The sequence below is a fragment of the Sorex araneus genome, chromosome X (assembly GCF_027595985.1).
Source record: "Sorex araneus isolate mSorAra2 chromosome X, mSorAra2.pri, whole genome shotgun sequence".
Taxonomy (NCBI): Eukaryota; Metazoa; Chordata; class Mammalia; order Eulipotyphla; family Soricidae; genus Sorex; species Sorex araneus.
This window is the reverse complement of record NC_073313.1, coordinates 199,652,796-199,670,355: the sequence shown is the minus strand read 5'-3', so window position 1 is coordinate 199,670,355 and position 17,560 is coordinate 199,652,796. Positions and strand designations below refer to the sequence as shown.

Genomic DNA, 17,560 nt, shown 5'->3' with positions numbered 1-17,560 from the left:
TATCTAGGTGTGTGGTCACCTAATCAGAGCATTCTGATTCATCTTTGCATTCCATCGGGTGTGTCATCAGAGCTCAGTCTGTGTGGGGAGAAGAAGCTACCCTATAAACGTCCAAATGGTTTGGTGGGAAATACCACCCATTATGTAGTGGGCAGAACTCCAAGTTAGGTCATTCTGAAGCAGCTCAAGAGACAGTAGAGAGGTCTTAGGAAAACCACTGTTCCATGATGAGTCTATATCGTTCATTTATCATTGGGTCAGAAATTTAGAAGCAACGTGGAAAGTCACTAGGTAGAGAATAAATCCTTTATAAAAAGTCCTTTCTTTTTATAAATTTCTATAGTCCAGTATCTGAGTGGGCAATAAGTTAAAAAAAATAAACAAAACTGGCAGCCCTGTCTCACATTCTAAAAATCTGCCCTTGGTAGAGGATGTGATTACTTAGTGAGTTATAAGGTAGAGAGGCCAGAAACTATAAATAGAGATGGTACTAGAATTTAAACTCTGAAATGTAATTCCCCTTCAGATGGATATTCAATTAAAAGTAGCTGATTGGATGTTAAGTGCTAACCCCAAATTGAAGCAGTCAGCATAATGCAAGATGTTATAATGTAACGTTTTCTTTGGAAATGCACATTTTTTTTCCAGGAGGAAAGAAACCTGTCATGTAAAAATATTTGACTTTTTAAAATATATGCAAAATGTTCCTGTGATGTTATTTCTAGATGCATAAATTACACATATTATCCAAAAGTCATGTTAAAGACAAATACACAAAGAGTACCAAACTATTAAGCACAGAAAATGGACTGGGTCTTCTCAGCAGGGCGAGGCAGCTGAATTCTCCCTCTAAATTACCAGAATCCAGAGTTCAGGATTTAGAGATTTAGAATAAGTAGGTAATTCAGAATACAGCCGGAATCCTGTCGGGACGAGCCAGCAGGGATTCCTACAGAAAACAAAGAACTGGTGCAATAAAACTGGAAAGATCAATGAGGTGTCTTGTGGAATAGAAAGGAAAAGTCTGCACGAGTACAGGGTTTAGTGAGCAGAGAATGGAGAAGAGAAGCTTACTTCACAGCTAGGCATTTGAATGAGATAAATAAAGAGTGCCTAGCCCAGCAGTAGAGAACAGGACCAGATCATAGGTATTAATTATGTTTCCCATAGAATTAAGATAATTTTTAGATGCAAGAAGAAAGACTCACTATGCGCTGACTAAGAGACTTTCAAATAGAGGTCGAGATAAACATTCAGCTTCAGAGAAAATTTCTCTCAGAGAGATGATCAACTTTTTCAATATTGTTTACACTAGTCAAAATGTTAAATACTGGGCTACAAACTAAAAGTAAAACACCATCAGTACACTGAATTTAACAATAAAGACAGGGAGTAATTTGCCAAGGCAAACCACTGAAGCAAATAATATAAACAAGTTCACCAGCCTATTCAATGCATTTGAGAGGAGGGGGGAAGTGGGGGGAGGAGAGAAAGAAAGACACTGGTTGCCTGCCAACACCTTGCCTCATTGAGATAATGCACTTTGCTCACCAAAAACAGTAATAGGTTAGAGGTTTGGGGCAGGAGAGTACTGGTATTGCAATTTCATGTCATTTTATTGGGTATGAACTATAGCTCAATTACTTCTGATATTTCATCCTTTTGGTTTATTGGAATCTTACTAACAACTCTAGAGATCTATCAAGTTCAAGGATTAGGCTTCACCTATAGCTTTATTCTGATTTTGTTTTTAGTCAGGACAATTTCAAACAAGTTAGCCCAACACAGTCACTGAATAACCTCTCTAACCAATACTCTCATACATAGTAATAAGAGCACACATATATAACATTTTAAAAATATACCATTTTAAATATCTGTAGTTCTTACAATCATTGTCTACTTTTTTTCTGATTGCTAACCATATCTCTAGCAGGCTATTAATTGGAATGCAAAGATAAAGCACATTAATTGAAGCAAGAACGACAGCTAAACAAAGCTTAGAACAGAAATTTAAAAATCACCATCAAATGCATTTATTAGACACCTTGCTGCAAGTTAGCTGTGTAAATAATACTGTAAATTATAGAGTAGAGCAAAGCCTTTGTTCTCTTGGAGTTCTCTATCAAGGACAAGAAGAAGCAATATAAAATATTTAAAATGCTCAACACTGGAGAGAAATGATTGACTATTAGACAAATAGGTGAGACTTTTATATAATGTTAGGAGAAATGTCAGCTCACACAAGAGTAAGTGGGGAAGTGGGTGTGTACATGACTAAGAAGAAAATTAAATATGCTAGTGATGAAAATTCAGTGTCTTAGTTGAATAAGGTAAGAAAAACAGGAATTTTTGTCTATTTCTGCCTCATTAGCAGGAAAAGCTTAATATGAAACAACAGAATATGAAAAAAAATGCATATTGATATGTCAGTTTGTCATCATAATGAATATACTTGGAGAAATACTTTAAATAATCCAAACTTACCACTGAATTATAATAAAAATATATGTATGATAGAGTTTTTTTTTTTTTGCTTTTTGGGTCACACCTAGTGATGTACAGGGGTTACTTCTGGCTTTGCACTCAGGAATTACTCCTGGAAGTGCTCAGGGGACCATATGGGGATGCTGGGAATCGAACACAGGTGGACCGTGTGCAAGGCAAATGCCCTACCCACTGTGCTATCACTCAAAGTCCCTGACATATGATAGGGTAAAATATGAAGAGATAAAGTTTAAAGAAAAACTTTAAGACTTTGAGAATACCTGGTTTGGTTGCTCAAATAATACTTCACCTTCCTAAACCATCATGTTTTCTGAAACCATTACCAAGAATAGTTTTTACTAAAGTGTGAGGAATATTCTGTACCTATTTGAAAGTAATTTTGAGTAAATTCTGATAGAAATGTTATACACAGCAGATTTTTCTACCTGAGAATTGGCTAAGGCAATGACAGAAGAACCTTCATAAATGAGCGGTATGTCTCTAATTCACAAATATTATATTGTCACGTTCTAGAAAATATGTCACATCAATGCAGAAAGTAACCATTTATTATTTTTTGATGAAGGAAAGGAGGATACTACAAGCATAGCAAAGGAATAGAACATTTTTATTCCTGCAGTTAATTATAAAAGGAACAGGAGAGATGTCATGGCAGGATATTAAGGAGGATGCCATTGAAATGTCAATGATCCATTTCAAGAACAATTCTACACAATGACTTTTTAAGGCCATGTGGAAATAACAGAAACCATACATACCCCTCTATCTTTAAGAGTTATGAAGAGAGAATGGAAGTGGGGGCAGTAAGTATAAAATACAGAGATATCTATTAAATGAAAAGTATAAGTAAAGGCAGCAAAAAATAAACATCAAAGAAGTGAGAATACAAGAGAGTTGAAAATAACAATGGAAATTTGACTCTGTCACAAGATGATCTGGCATATTATTTTCCTACTGAAAAATAACACAATTAGGGGCAGGATAGTATTAATATCATAAAAAAACCCACAATGCATCAGTGGAATCCTACAGAGGAAAGATTAATCATCTTGATTCCTACCAGTAGTATTTCTATTAGTAGGAATTGTTATGGTATATTAGGAGAGACTTTGTCCTTCTGAGGAACCACAGCAACTACTTTAGTTAAAGTACTGCTGAAACAGTGGGTCCTTGCTGATATCTTAAAGATAAACGTGACCCTATACTTGCCCTTGTCTTCGAAATATTTTGTTATTCTACTTCTCAGGAACCAAAGGGAAAAATAAAGACTCTATAGTTTCCTTATGACACAGTCATTCCTTTTTCACAGGTTTCTGAGAATCTTCAAACATGGGAGATAATAAATGTTTTCTAAGCGAACCAAAAAGAAAAATGGAAGACAAGTAGCAATGCTCAGCCATAAAATCTAATCAAAAGGTGAAAGAGATACTAAGATCAAGATGATGAGAAGAAACTAGAAAGAGGAATGTGGAGAAGAGAAAACACAGAATGAAAGAAAAAGTGAGGAGATGTGGAGGACAAAGCAAAGAAGTTTTAGCATGAGTACACAAGGATATTTAAGGGATCATAAATAAAATGATCAAGAATCTGTGAGCTCCTTGTGAATAGATACATTTCAAATAATTGCTAATTATTTATTAAAAATGAATTCAGAGTTCGTAACAATTTTTGCCTCTCATATGCACATATTGACAAGACATTAATTAAAACCATTAAAAACTCTTTTAGCTAGTCCTAACATAGCATTGATGCTATATACCAGATAAATGTCCTTCATTATTTATCTATGATCCAGGGATATTTTCATTTGAAAGATTCAAGGTGCGGTGCCTGGTGTTAAAGACCTTTGGATTCCCTGTTGCTCACTCTCTGGATATCTTTACCATGTGGCCAACAAATCCCCCAAGCTCAGTGTTTATAATGTCAGGATCTGCAAACCCACTGGCTCTCAGTTAGTAGCTTCTTTTTTCCCCCTTACTTTGATCCCTTTGCTGTGAACACAAAAAACAGCTTGGAGCTGAATGTAGAGTAACAGTCAGCTTTGTTATTAACCATCCTTCTCTCCTGACTTCTGAAGAAAGTGATTTATTTTCTGTACAGGGCAGTAGAGACAATGGAACAATGTGAAAAACAGAGGTCTGGACTGCTGCAGATTGTTCATTTGGAAAGCACAGTGAAATAGGAAGAGGAAAGGGAAGGCTAATTCCTGTTTGGTTGTCTTATAATATATCCTGTTTTAGATTTTCCTTTGGGAACTACCTTACATCGGATACAATATAGAAACAATGCATGTACTCATTATACCATATGATTTTAGAGGGAATCTTTGCTAATACACATTCATATTAAGTGTATATTAATTTATCCATCTACTTAATTGAAAGCACAATTTAAAATTGCATTTTTCTGAGAAATAGTATTCAATTGCTATAGTAATTAACAACTGATGATGTGGAAGAACTAAATATAGTTGATTATGACTATAAGTTTTGGAAATCTAAGCAGAATTTCTGTGACAGAGACAAAACTTGTACATTTTTATGAATGTTTATTGACTTCAACTTTATGAAGTTCTTAACCTATCTTTAATTTAGAATGTTAAACCTGTTAAGCTTTCCAATACAGTAAACAAAAAGTGTGTAATATTCGTTAGACAGCAACAGTACTTTTAATGACAAAGTCGGTTTTCATATGGCCATTCATTGGGTACTCAAATATTTTTTTGGTAGAAAGAATCACATAAAACCAAAGTTCATTAAGCTATAGGGAAATCATAGGTAATCAAGGAGTTTAAATCTACTTAATTCTGATTAACAGTAGATAAACCAGAGTAGCTGAAGATAAAGAAATATGCATATTTAAACTGTCCCAAACTAATATTAAAACACCAACCAGAAGAACAGATCTGGATGCTTTATGTAACTTGATTTCAAACTATATAACAATGCTATGCTAATAAAAACAATATGATAGTGAAATAAAAATAGACACAGATCAAATATGCAACAGAATCGAGAATACAGAAACAGACACATGCATATATAATTACTCATAGCAAAGTAGGAAAGAAAATAGACTGGAGAAAAAATAGTCTCTTCAATAAATGGTGATGAAAGAATGGGACATGTATTGTTGTGGCTATTTAACCCAAAAGGATGAAACAGAACCACTATTGTGCAACACACACACACCATTACTAAAAATGCATTAGAAGTGAATTAAAGTCCTTCAAACCATAAAAACCCTAGACGAAAATGTAAGCAATATTATGCTTATCATTGGACTTGGTGTGCTAATCTGGATATAATACCAAAAAAATTAAAGTCACTAAATGCAAAACATAAAAAGGAGGAAATATCTAACTACAACCCTTTTTTGCAGCAAACAATGGAAAAACAAAATTGAATAAAAATGAAAGGCCAAATCAACAAAATAAGAACCAACCCACTAATGAGGTAATATATCTTTCAAGTCATAAATCATATGAAAGTTTAAATACACCAAATATATAAAGAACTCATATGGTTCAACATAAAAAAGCAAACACTTCTTTAAGTGTATGAAATGGTCATAGAATCTGATAGATTTTAGGAATATATATATGCATATATATGACCAATTATTTTATAAAATGATGCTAATAATCACTAGTCCTTAGAGAAAAGAAAATCAAAACTATAAGCACGATAATGTAAACATGTTAGGATGACTATTATCAAAGGGAAAAGAAACTGGCCAATCTAAAGGTAGTGAGTGGTCTTAAAGTCAATCTAAGTTTTACTTATAGTGAAGTATAAATAAAAAGAAAGAAATTCTAAGTGTTAAAAAGGAAAAGGGAAACCTTATGCAATTTGGGTGGCAATGTAAATTGGTGCAGTTACTATATAAAACACAGGAAGTTTCCTCTCTCTATATTAAAAAAAAAGTAGAACTACCATATGATACAGTAATTATATTTATGAATATTTACCCCAAGAAAATAAAAAGATTCACTGGAAAATATATACACACATCCATATTTACAACATTATTTACACTAGATTACATATGGAAAAAGCCTAAATATTCACTGTTAAATAGATTAAAAATGAGGATTAAAGACCTCAATATCAGACATGAATCTATAAGGTACATAGAGGAAAATGTAGGCAGAAGTCTCCATGACATTGAAGCTAAAAGCATCCTTAAGGATGAAACAGCACTGACCATGCAAGTGGAAGTAAACATAAACAAATGGGACTACATCAAACTAAGAAGCTTCTGCACTTCAAAAGAAACAGTGACCAAAATACAGAAAGAGCCCACAGAATGGGAAAGAATATTTACCAATACCCATCTGATAAGGGATTAATATCCAGGATATACAAGACACTAGTAGAATCATATAAGAAAAAAATCTTCAACCCCATCAAAAAATGGGGAGAAGAAATGAACAGAAGTTTCCATAAAAAAGCAATACAAATGGCCAAAAGGCACATGAAAAATGCTCCAATCGCTAGTCATCAGGGAGATGCAAATCAAAACAACAATGAGATATCATCTCACCCCACAGAGACTGGCACACATTCAAAAGAACAAGAGCAACCAGTGCTGGCGTGGACGTGGGGAAAAAGGAACGATCTTTCACTGTTGGTGGGAATGTCGACTGGTTCAGCCTTTATGGAAAACAATATGGACAGTCTTTCAAAACCTAGAAATTGAGCCTCCATATGACCTCACAATACCATTTCTGAGAATATATCCCGAGGATGCAAAAAAGCACAGCAGAAATGACATCTGTACGTATATGTTTATTGCAGCACTGTTCACAATAGCCAAAATCTGGAAACAACATAAGTGCCCTAGAACAGATGACTGGTTAAAGAAACTTTTGTACATCATCTATACGGTGGAATACTATGCAGCTATTAGGAGAGATGAAATAATGAAATTTGTTTATAAATGGATAGACATGGAGAATATCATGCTAAGTGAAATGAGTCAGAAAGAGAGGGACAGACATAGAAGGACTGCACTCATTTGTGGAGTATAGAATAACATAATATGAGGCTGACACACAAGGACAGTAGATAGATACAAGGGCCAGGACGATTGCCCCATAGCTAGAAGACTGCTTGATGAGCAGAGAGGAGAAGGTAGATGGAATAGAGAAGGGATCACTAAGAAAATGATGGCTGGAGGAATCAGTCGGGATGGGAGATATGTGCCGAAAGTAGATAATGGACCAAACATGATGACCTCTCAGTGTCTGTGTTGCAAGCCATAATGCCCAAAAGTAGAGAGACAACATGGGGAATATTGTCTGCCATGGAGGCAGGAGGAGGGTGGGACACAGGGGGTGTACTGGGTACATTGGTGGTGGGGAATGTGCACTGGTGGAGGGATGGGTGTTTGATCATTGTGTGATTGTAACCCAAACATGAAAGCTTGTAGCTATCTGACGGTGATTCAATAAAATATTTTAAAAATGAGGTACATGTGTCTATTGCTCCAGTGGGTAAGGCATTTGCCTTGCATGCAGCCGACCCAGATTCGATTCCTCCGCCCCTCTTGGAAAGCCCAGCAAGCTACCAAGAGTATCTTGCCCGCACGGCAGAGCCTGGCAGGCTACCCATGGTATATTCGATACGCCAAAAACAGTAACAACAAGGTTCACAGTGGAGACGTTACTAGTGCCCACTCAAGCAAATCTATGAGCAATGGTATGACAGTGACAGTGACAGTGACATGTGTCTAATGGAACACTATTTATCTATGAGAAAATGGCAATTTGGTCAGAGTGATCTGGTGATTGCCTGGCAAGGAGCTGACCCAGGTTTGATCTTGCCCACCTCATGTGGTCCCCAAGCACCATCAGGAGTGATTCCTGAACTCAGAGCCCAACATAGGCCTTGAGCACTAGAAGGTGTGGCTCAAAAATTCAATTGGGCATTAAGGATATAGAAGGGGCCACTATTTCAGTAAGAGTTAGAAATGATCACTCTGGACAAGAACTGAGTGCTGAAAGGAGGTAAGGGGATATACCTAATAACCTTTCAGTACCTATACTGCAAATAATAATGTCCAAAAGTCCGAAAGAAGAGAGGGAAGAAGGGAAAGAGAAAAAGGAGGGGGGGGGACAGGGGAGAGAAGTGCTTGCCCTAGAGGTTATTGGGGCATGGGAGAAGGAGAGAAACTGAGGACATTAGTGGTGGGAAATTTACACTGGTGAAGGAAGAGGTTTTGGGCATCGTATGATTGAAACTCAATCATGAACAACTTTGTAATTGTGGGGAGAAAAAAAATTAAGACACTTGAACTTGAAAAAAATGCTTTAGAATGGAGGAAAACATGAACTTATTACTGGAAAATATATTTTTAGTAAAAAAGTAAAGGAAATAGTGAAATCTAAGACAAGTAAATATGAGACAAGATGCCATATGATCTCACTTATATATAAAATCTAAAGGGAAAAATATAAAATGTGTTGATAGTTACAAAAAAGTTATTAGTGGTTGCCAAAGGTAAGTGTTTGAGGGTATGTAGGTTAACAGTGACAAAATGTACAAACTTTGAGTTGTAAAACAAATGTTATGGGCTTGTAATGCATAACATGGTAACTATAGTCAATAGTACTTATTGATTATTTGAAAATTGCTATGATCTTTAGAAGTGATTTTTCTCAAATGAAAAAATATATGTGGCAAAAATTAACTAAAATTGGTGTGATAATAATTTTTTCAATGTGTACAAATATAGAATAGTTATGTAGTGCACCTGAAACTAATTTGTTATATATCAGTTAAACATCATAAAACAGAACAAGTTAATACCACCGATAAGCACTATGACATATGATACTTAATATTTAAACTGACAAAGGCTCTGGGATGGTTGTGCTGACATATTTGGCAAAGGTTTAGTTAAAATAAAAATTTGAAAACATGTTATTGGCGCACAAATGAACATATATTCTCAAATTTAAGAAAAAAAAGATTGAAATTTTTTTTTACACTTGATCTTAGCCAAAAGGCCGAGAAGCGATTGAAATTTTTTTTTAGAGTTAATCCAAGAAAATAATTTAAAAATCAAGCTAGGGATCTGTGGATGCATACCTCTGATTTTACATGCAAACTTTTGTATGCATTTTTATGAGAAGAGAGGTCATAATTCCTGGTAAACAAAAACTATCAAGTGTTATCAATTCTGGTGATGTATAGAATAAAAAATAACACATAAACTTAACTGGATAAATTTATGTCTTTCTGTTCATCTGTCCCAAGCAGGTTTTATAACATAGCCTTAGCACACTTAATTCAATGCCTTTTCATCTCATGAGTTGTCAGTCTATGTGTGCTATTGATAGTTATGGCAATAATCCCACTCATGATCTCACTTTCCAGACTGTGATCCTCTTTTTATTTTCAAGTTTCTCTTTAGGCCAGCAAGGTTTTAATTTTCTCATCAGAGCAATAAAACTGTCATTGTGATCAACTCAGACATAAAATTTTCCAAGGCTAGTGCACAAATTCCTTTCTCAGCAGGCAAGTTTGCCTCATTCTTGATCCTATCTTTAATGACATGAGGGTCATCGTGTATATCATCTGTACATTTGTGGACCAAATGGTCTACAAGGATGAGGCATTTAAATTTTGTAACCCACTGCCTCGTTCATGTTTAAGGTAGAGAAGGTAAATGTTTATTCTCAATAGTGGGAGGAATATGCTTTTTTCTTTCCTATAAAGACAGAATTTTAAAATGTGAGTCAAAAGAAGAGATAAATACTAAAGTATTTAAAATAACCCTAGTCCTCAGAATGCATTAAAAATTTTTTATTTTAGTTATATGTATAAATATGCACACAATAAATATCCTTAAGAATTAAAGTGGTTTTTTACTTCTAATGATTTAGGTTTCACAATTTTTTCTGTATTACTAAAATAATTATCTTCATTTTTGTAAGTAACATGTAGCAAAAAGCTTATAAATGTAATCAGAGAGACTGTATTATGGACTATATTCTTAATGTATGAATAGTCAAAGTATTCTTCAAGCATATAGAAAAATAGTTTCCTATCATTTGATTCTTTTAATAGAAAATTTCAATGCTTTGCATATCTGTGTTGGCTTTTTATGATGTTAAATATATTCTTGTTCTAGTAATTAAAGCTTTGCAGGAATACAGATTGCAGATCTAAAAGAACCATCATAATTCTACTTCATCTATGGCAGCTACTATACTAGTTTGTTATTCCTTAGCAATATACTGATGTATTATTTCTTTATTGTAAGATAACAACTCAATTAAACATGTAAGTACTATGGAACGTTTTGTGTTTCCTAGGCCACACGTGCTGGTGTTCAGGGATTACTCTGTATAGGGATTGCTTCTGGTCATGCTTGGAGGATCATGCAGTTTCTGGAATCAAACTTAGACTTCCTGCATGCAAAGCATATGCTCAGCATGTTGCAGGTTGGCACTTTATTCTTTAACTTAATAGTTACTTGATGACTATAATAGAACTACCTCATTACATATAATATATATTAAGAGACATAAGTACCCGCTTGAGCAAAATCGATGAACAACGGGATGACAGTGCTATTTGGGACAAGAGACATAAAATGTATCTATCATTATATGACTTAATATAATAATTTATTCAGTAGCACTGTAGCACTGTCGTCCTGTTGTTCACTGATTTGCTTGAGCGGGCACCAGTAACGTCTCCATTGTGAGACTTATTGTTACTGTTTTTGGCATATCAAATACGAAACGGGTAGCTTGTCAGCCCCTGCTGTGCAGGTAGAAAACTCTCGGTAGCTTGCTGGGATCTCTGAGAGGGACGAAGGTATCGAACTTAGAATTAGAATTTAGAATTAATTAATTGAAATTAGAATTCCCAATTTATTCAGTATTCAGTAGTATTTTAATATTTAAAAATAAAATACTTTAAACTTATATTTTGAGTCTTTACATATTTTTAATTATTATAACCCATTCAAACACAATAAATTCAATGACTTACAAATAAGTATGTCTGGTTTAGAAAAGCATTACAATAATGAAAGAAAGGAAAGGAAAATTAAATTATTTTTATTCTTATATTTAGAAGTGGAATTGATTGACTAAACATTATTCATGGTATACAGTTCTGTAAAATTTGGTAAGTGTATGGAATTGGAGTCATGTAAATTTCATCAGAATCAAGACACTATACACAGAAGCCCGAGAGACAGTACAGTGGATAAGGCACTTGCCCTGCACGCACCTGACCCAGGATTCATCTTCCACATCCCATATGGCCCCTTAAGCATCATGCAGAATGACTGAATAGTGCAGTGTCAGGAGTAACTCCTGAGCATAGTCAAGTGTGCTGTCCCCCTCCAGAAGACACTGAACACAAAATAAGAGACTAAAAAAATAGTGCAAGAAATAATGCACTTACCTTGTATGTGACTGATCCCATTTTAATCCTCAGCATACAAATGGTATCCTGAGCACAAAGCTAGAAATAGCCCATGTTGTGGTCCCAAAACATAAAAGAGTGTAATCTATCCCAAATTCCCTCAGGTATTCTTTGGTTTGGGGGTCACACCCAGTAGTGCTCGAAACTTATTTCTAGCTTTGCACTCAGAGATCACGTCTGGCATGTTCTGGTGACCGTATGTGATGCTGGGGATTAAACCCCGATTGGCCAGCAAACAAGGTAAAAGCCCTACCTGCTGTACTATCTCTTCTGTCCCCACAGGATAGTTTTTATTAGTACCAATATTCTGCATTGCTGAAAATAATACAAAATAGCACAGTGGGTAGGGCATTTGCCTTGCAGGCGGCCGACCCGGGTTCGATTCCTCTGTCCCTCTCAGAAAGCCCAGCAAGCTACCGGGAGTATCCCACCCGCATGGCAGAACCTGGCAAGCTACCCGTAGCATATTCCATATGCCAAAAACAGTAACAACAAGTCTCACAATTAAGATGTTACTGCTGCTGGCTCGAGCAAATTGATGATGAGCAATAGGATGACAGTGATACAGTGATTTTTGCCATATGCTAACAAATTTCTAACTCTTGTTGATATATTGTAAAGTTTTCAAATTTTTGTAGGAATATAATTTAAAGTGTAAATTATAATAATTAAAATTAAAATTAATAAATATTAATAAATTATAATAAATAATTGAAATAATCACTGTATCACTGTCATCCCATTGTTTGTCGATTTACTTGAGCAGGCACCAGTAATGTCTCTATTCCTCTCAGCCCTGAGATTTTAGCAGCATCTCTTTACTTGTCTTTCCCAACAGTGCCACATTAGAGGCTCTTCAGAGTCAGGGGAATGAGACCCATCATTGTTACTGTATTTGGCATATGAATATGCCACGGGGAGCATGCCAGGCTCTCCCTTGTGGGCAGTAAACTTTCTGTGGCTTGCCAGGTTCTCCAAGAGGGAGAACTAGGCTATAAGATGTAGCTATCAGATATATTATATTATATAACATATTATATAATAATATTGCATTATTATATAATAATTTTTAATATGCTTACTATTTACACAAGGCAACAGAAGATAAGAAGTATAAATATCTTACATGTTCTGTAAGTAAGTAATATCCTTCTAAGATTTATATTTAACCTAGTAAAACATCTTTAAAAAATATAAAAGAAATCCCATTAGTTTAGCTTGGCAAAAAATAGAAGAGAGAAATTCTAGTTTCCTTTTGATAATAGTGGTTATCTTATGGTCTGTGTATAAGGGTGAAGGGCATGAAAGAAATTGGTTCTGCTCCTATTTTTCTAGTCCCACTGTATCAATAAACCTCAACATAGAGCATACGATGTAAGCACCAGGCAACTTGGCCTCTTTTAGCACTTCGTTATGCCCTTTAGCCTTATAAGATTGTCAAGCAGAGATTACTCAGTGAAGGATTCTGATTGCTACTCCAAGCATGGAAATAGATTCTGAAACAAAAGACATCCACAGTCTATCTGAGATGACGGTGATGATGATTAAAAAAGGAGAGTCTAGAAATGAGTCAGTCATGTTACTCTAATTATTCTTTTGCATTTTTGATTGTTATTCATACCATATATATGTATATATATATATATTTTTGGTTTTTGGGTCACACCCGGCGATGCACAGGGGTTACTCTTGGCTCATGCACTCAGGAATTACTCCTGGTGGTGCTTGGGGGACCATATGGGATACTGGGAATCGAACCCTGGTCAGCCGCGTGCAAGGCAAATGCCTTACCTGCTGTGCTATCACTCCAGCCCCCCATACCATATATTTTTCTTAAAATACCTAGAGATAAAAAATATCGCACAAAACTGTAACTTATTTTTCAGCACTACAAATTAATATTCGTTATTAACAATGGTTAATATTAATGTAGTTAATATATTAATAATTGTTAGTGTTAATATTTATCAAAAAGATGAAGCCAACCTCTGCTGGATATAAAAGAAATAGTTACATGATTCTGACAACAAGAAATCAAACCTATGCTAAAGACAATTGCTTAGGAGTCTGTATTCAAAATATTATATTACCTTCTTTTAAAAAATAATTTTATTAAAAAATAATTTTAGAGGAAAAAGAATTTTAAAAGTAAGAAATGTTTTTAGATATCATTAAATGATCTCCATTGGTATTTTTAAAAGAACATATAAGGGTATTTAAACAAATATCTCATAAGTATCAATTTATATACTTGAGTTTTAAAGATAACCATGGTTGAGGAGCAATAACACAGTGGGTAGGGCATTTGCCTTGCACTCAGCCGACCTGGGTTCGATTCCCAGCATCCCATATGGTCCCCTGAGCACCACCAGGAGTAATTCCTGAGTGCAGTGCCAGGAGTAACTCTTGTGCATCACCAGGTGTGACCCAAAAAGCAAAAAATAAAAAAAAATAACACTGTTTTAGGGAATATGTATCTTAGAACAAAATATAATTGTCCAAGAACATAAATTTTCAGGTGTTTATTTTTGGTCTTATGTTAAACACTTAAGGAAGAAAATTAAGTTAGAATCAGACATGTTTAAAACAAAGGAAAAAGGCTCTTCGCTGAGATGTGATTTCGGTGGCTGCACATGTGCGGCCCCACCGCAGCTGCAGGAGCATGATTCCAGAGGCCAGCTAAACTATTTTTGGTACTGGCAGCTTTTTACAGAAATGTCTCCAGACTGAGAACTAAGCTGCGGCCCCATATCTGCCCAGGAGGGGAAAGGTTTTTCTCTCTCTCGTCTTTTCCTTGCGGGGGGGAGGGGGAGGAGGGTGTGGCAACCATCATATTAAGAGGACCACTAATGAGAGATACAAGCTTGCAACGATCCAGTTTCTGGAAGAAATTTCCCTGGACTTAGTTGCTAGAATACAGAAATCCAAAACCGCGCAGCCTCATATCGCTTCACAGCAGGTCTGACTCTAGTGGGGAACTCCTAACAGTAATAGTGAGTTTTTTTGTTGAAATATTAAATGTAACCAAAGTAAAGAGAAAGAAAAGTGAAATTTATCAGTTACACAGGCGGGGGTGGGTGGGTGGGGGGATGGGAGGTATACTGGGGATTTTTTGGTGGTGGAATATGTGCACTGGTGAAGGGATGGTTGTTTCAGCATTGTATAACTGAGACTTAAGCCTGAAAGCATTGTAAATTTCCACATGGTGATTCAATAAAAAAATGAAGGAAAGAAAAGAAATCATCAGAGGGCTTTTTTATATGTATAGGAAAAACAAGGAGATTATTCAAAGAACTAATGTACATGCTTTGCTTGCAGGAGCCTCATAGTTCATCAAACATCAAGAGTGATGGAAGTAGTTCCATGAGTATGGATCTGGGAGAAGTACCTGAGTATCTCTGGAATGGCCAAAGAATTAAAAAGGAAAAACAAAAACAAGACAACTAAAAACAAAAACCAACTAAGTCCAAGAGTATATCTTAAATTCATTATGCATGCAAAATATTTTAAGCTAACAACATTTAATCTTAATTAGAAGAAAAACTATTTCTGTCCAACACCTGAAGTCATACTAAAATATATACCTTTAAAAGTTATCTCGAAAACAACACTAAAACCAAGCTTGAAAACATTTTCTAATTCATTTGTGTTAATCAAATTTGATTATACTTTTCCTACATTCTTTCTTTGGAATTATAGCTAACCATATGACATTATAAATAGCTACATTTTTTTTGTGTTGTTAAGCCAATAGGGTCCATTCACTAAAAGAATTCTAGATGTCTAACTTCTCTGTCAGTTTAATATTGAAATAATTTGACAGATAACCCAATGCGTATGTAAATACTATATAAGCTGGGCAGCTGCTTTAAAAGGGAATTTATTTTAGGATTTTAGACTTCTCAGCATGTAGAATTTGGATCAACAAAATGCTCTGTCCTCAATTTTTTTTTTTTTTGCTTTTTGGGTCGCACCCGGTAATGCACAGGGGTTACTCTTGGCTTTGCACTCAGGAATTACTCCTGGCGGTGCTCAGGGAACCATATGGGATGCTGGGATTCGAACCCGGGTCGGCTGCATGCAAGGCAAACGCCCTACCCGCTATGCTATCGCTCCAGCCCCTGTCCTCAAATTTTTATTTGCCTTGTAAATGTATAGTCCCTTTTATATATCCTCATAGATTTTCTAGTGGATAACATTTCTTTTAGCTACCTTTGGAAAACTATGAATATACACCTGATTAAACTTGGTATCCCCCATTATTGAAAAACATCCGCAATCTTGAAAGTTACGTGGCATTAATGTTCATTCCTATTATTTTCCAGTTTTTTCAAATTCCCTCTAACTCAAAATTGTACATCTGAAACTCTATCATAAATATCTTTGTAATTTTGCAATTTACAGTGATTAAATTTTAAAAACAAAATTTAAGAAATCAGCAAGTTTAGTAAATTAAATTAAGAGAAATTTTAAATACCAAATTGCATTGTCTTTCCGTTGCTCATCGATTTGCTCGAGCGGGCACCAGTAACATCTCCATTGTGAGACTTGTTGTTACTGTTTTTGGCTTATGGAATATGCCATGGGTAGCTTGCCAGGCTCTGCCATGTGGGTGGGATACTCCCGGTAGCTTGCTGGGCTTTCTGAGAGGGACAGAGGAATCGAACCCGGGTCGGCCGCCTACAAGGCAAATGCCCTACCCACTGTGCTATTTTGTATTATTTTCAGCAATGCAGAATAATTAAACTATCCTGTGGGGACAGAAGAGATAGTACTCTTGGTAGCTTGCTGGGATCTTCGAGAAGGACGAAGGAATCAAACCCGGGTCGGCTGTATGCAAGGCAAATGCCCTACCCACTGTGCTATGGCTCCAGTCCAAATACATAATTAAAATTTCAAATACATAATTACTTTGAAATTAATTGTATAAATATGGACAGAAGTTTGTTACCATTTTAATTTTACTTATGATGAACAAGAAGCCTTTGTGTCCAAAACTTTGTTGTGTGCTCTTCTTGTTTTCCTTCACCTTATTAGTATTCAAAAAATTAAAAACATTGAAAATGCATATTTTGACAAAGAAAAATATCTCAGATATACCTGCTTTTTAAATCATATTAACACTTTAATATAAAATAAGTAATGTAGAATAAGTTTTAATATTTTTATATTTGCTTTGTCTCCTTAAAAGAGTTCTTGATCATGTCATAGGTAACATTTATTGTAATTTAGAAACTTGCTGATCCAATAACATGTATGTAGAACATTGAGCCAAGTATTGTCTGCTGTAAAAGAGATAGAAATTGCTAGAATCCAGCAAAAACTCAGAAAAGAGTTTGTAAGGGGTCCACAGAGCTAATAATTTCAGCATAAAAGGATCTAGTAAAAAGAAAAGAAGAGAAAGCATCCAGAAACAAAACAAAAAAAGCACTCAACAGAACCAGCATCTATGCAAAGACACAAAGGTACAAAGGTGAATGGAGATGTCCTGACCCCCAGCCAGGCTGTCTTCACTAGAGCAACTCAGAGAGGGAAGGGTTCAGTCCCAAACAAAGCCCCAGCAGCAGAAAACCTCCAGAAACCAATCACCTCTATGCTCACAA

General features: G+C 35.4%; 1 protein-coding gene and 1 pseudogene across 2 annotated transcripts in view; both read right to left on the bottom strand.

Moving 5' to 3' along the window:
* Positions 1-17,560, bottom strand: part of CSRNP3 (cysteine and serine rich nuclear protein 3) — a 218,588-nt gene that overhangs the window by 136,689 nt on the left and 64,339 nt on the right. The gene's annotated exons all lie outside the window — the stretch shown is intronic.
* LOC129400301 (U2 spliceosomal RNA) lies at positions 9,430-9,532 on the bottom strand (annotated as a pseudogene).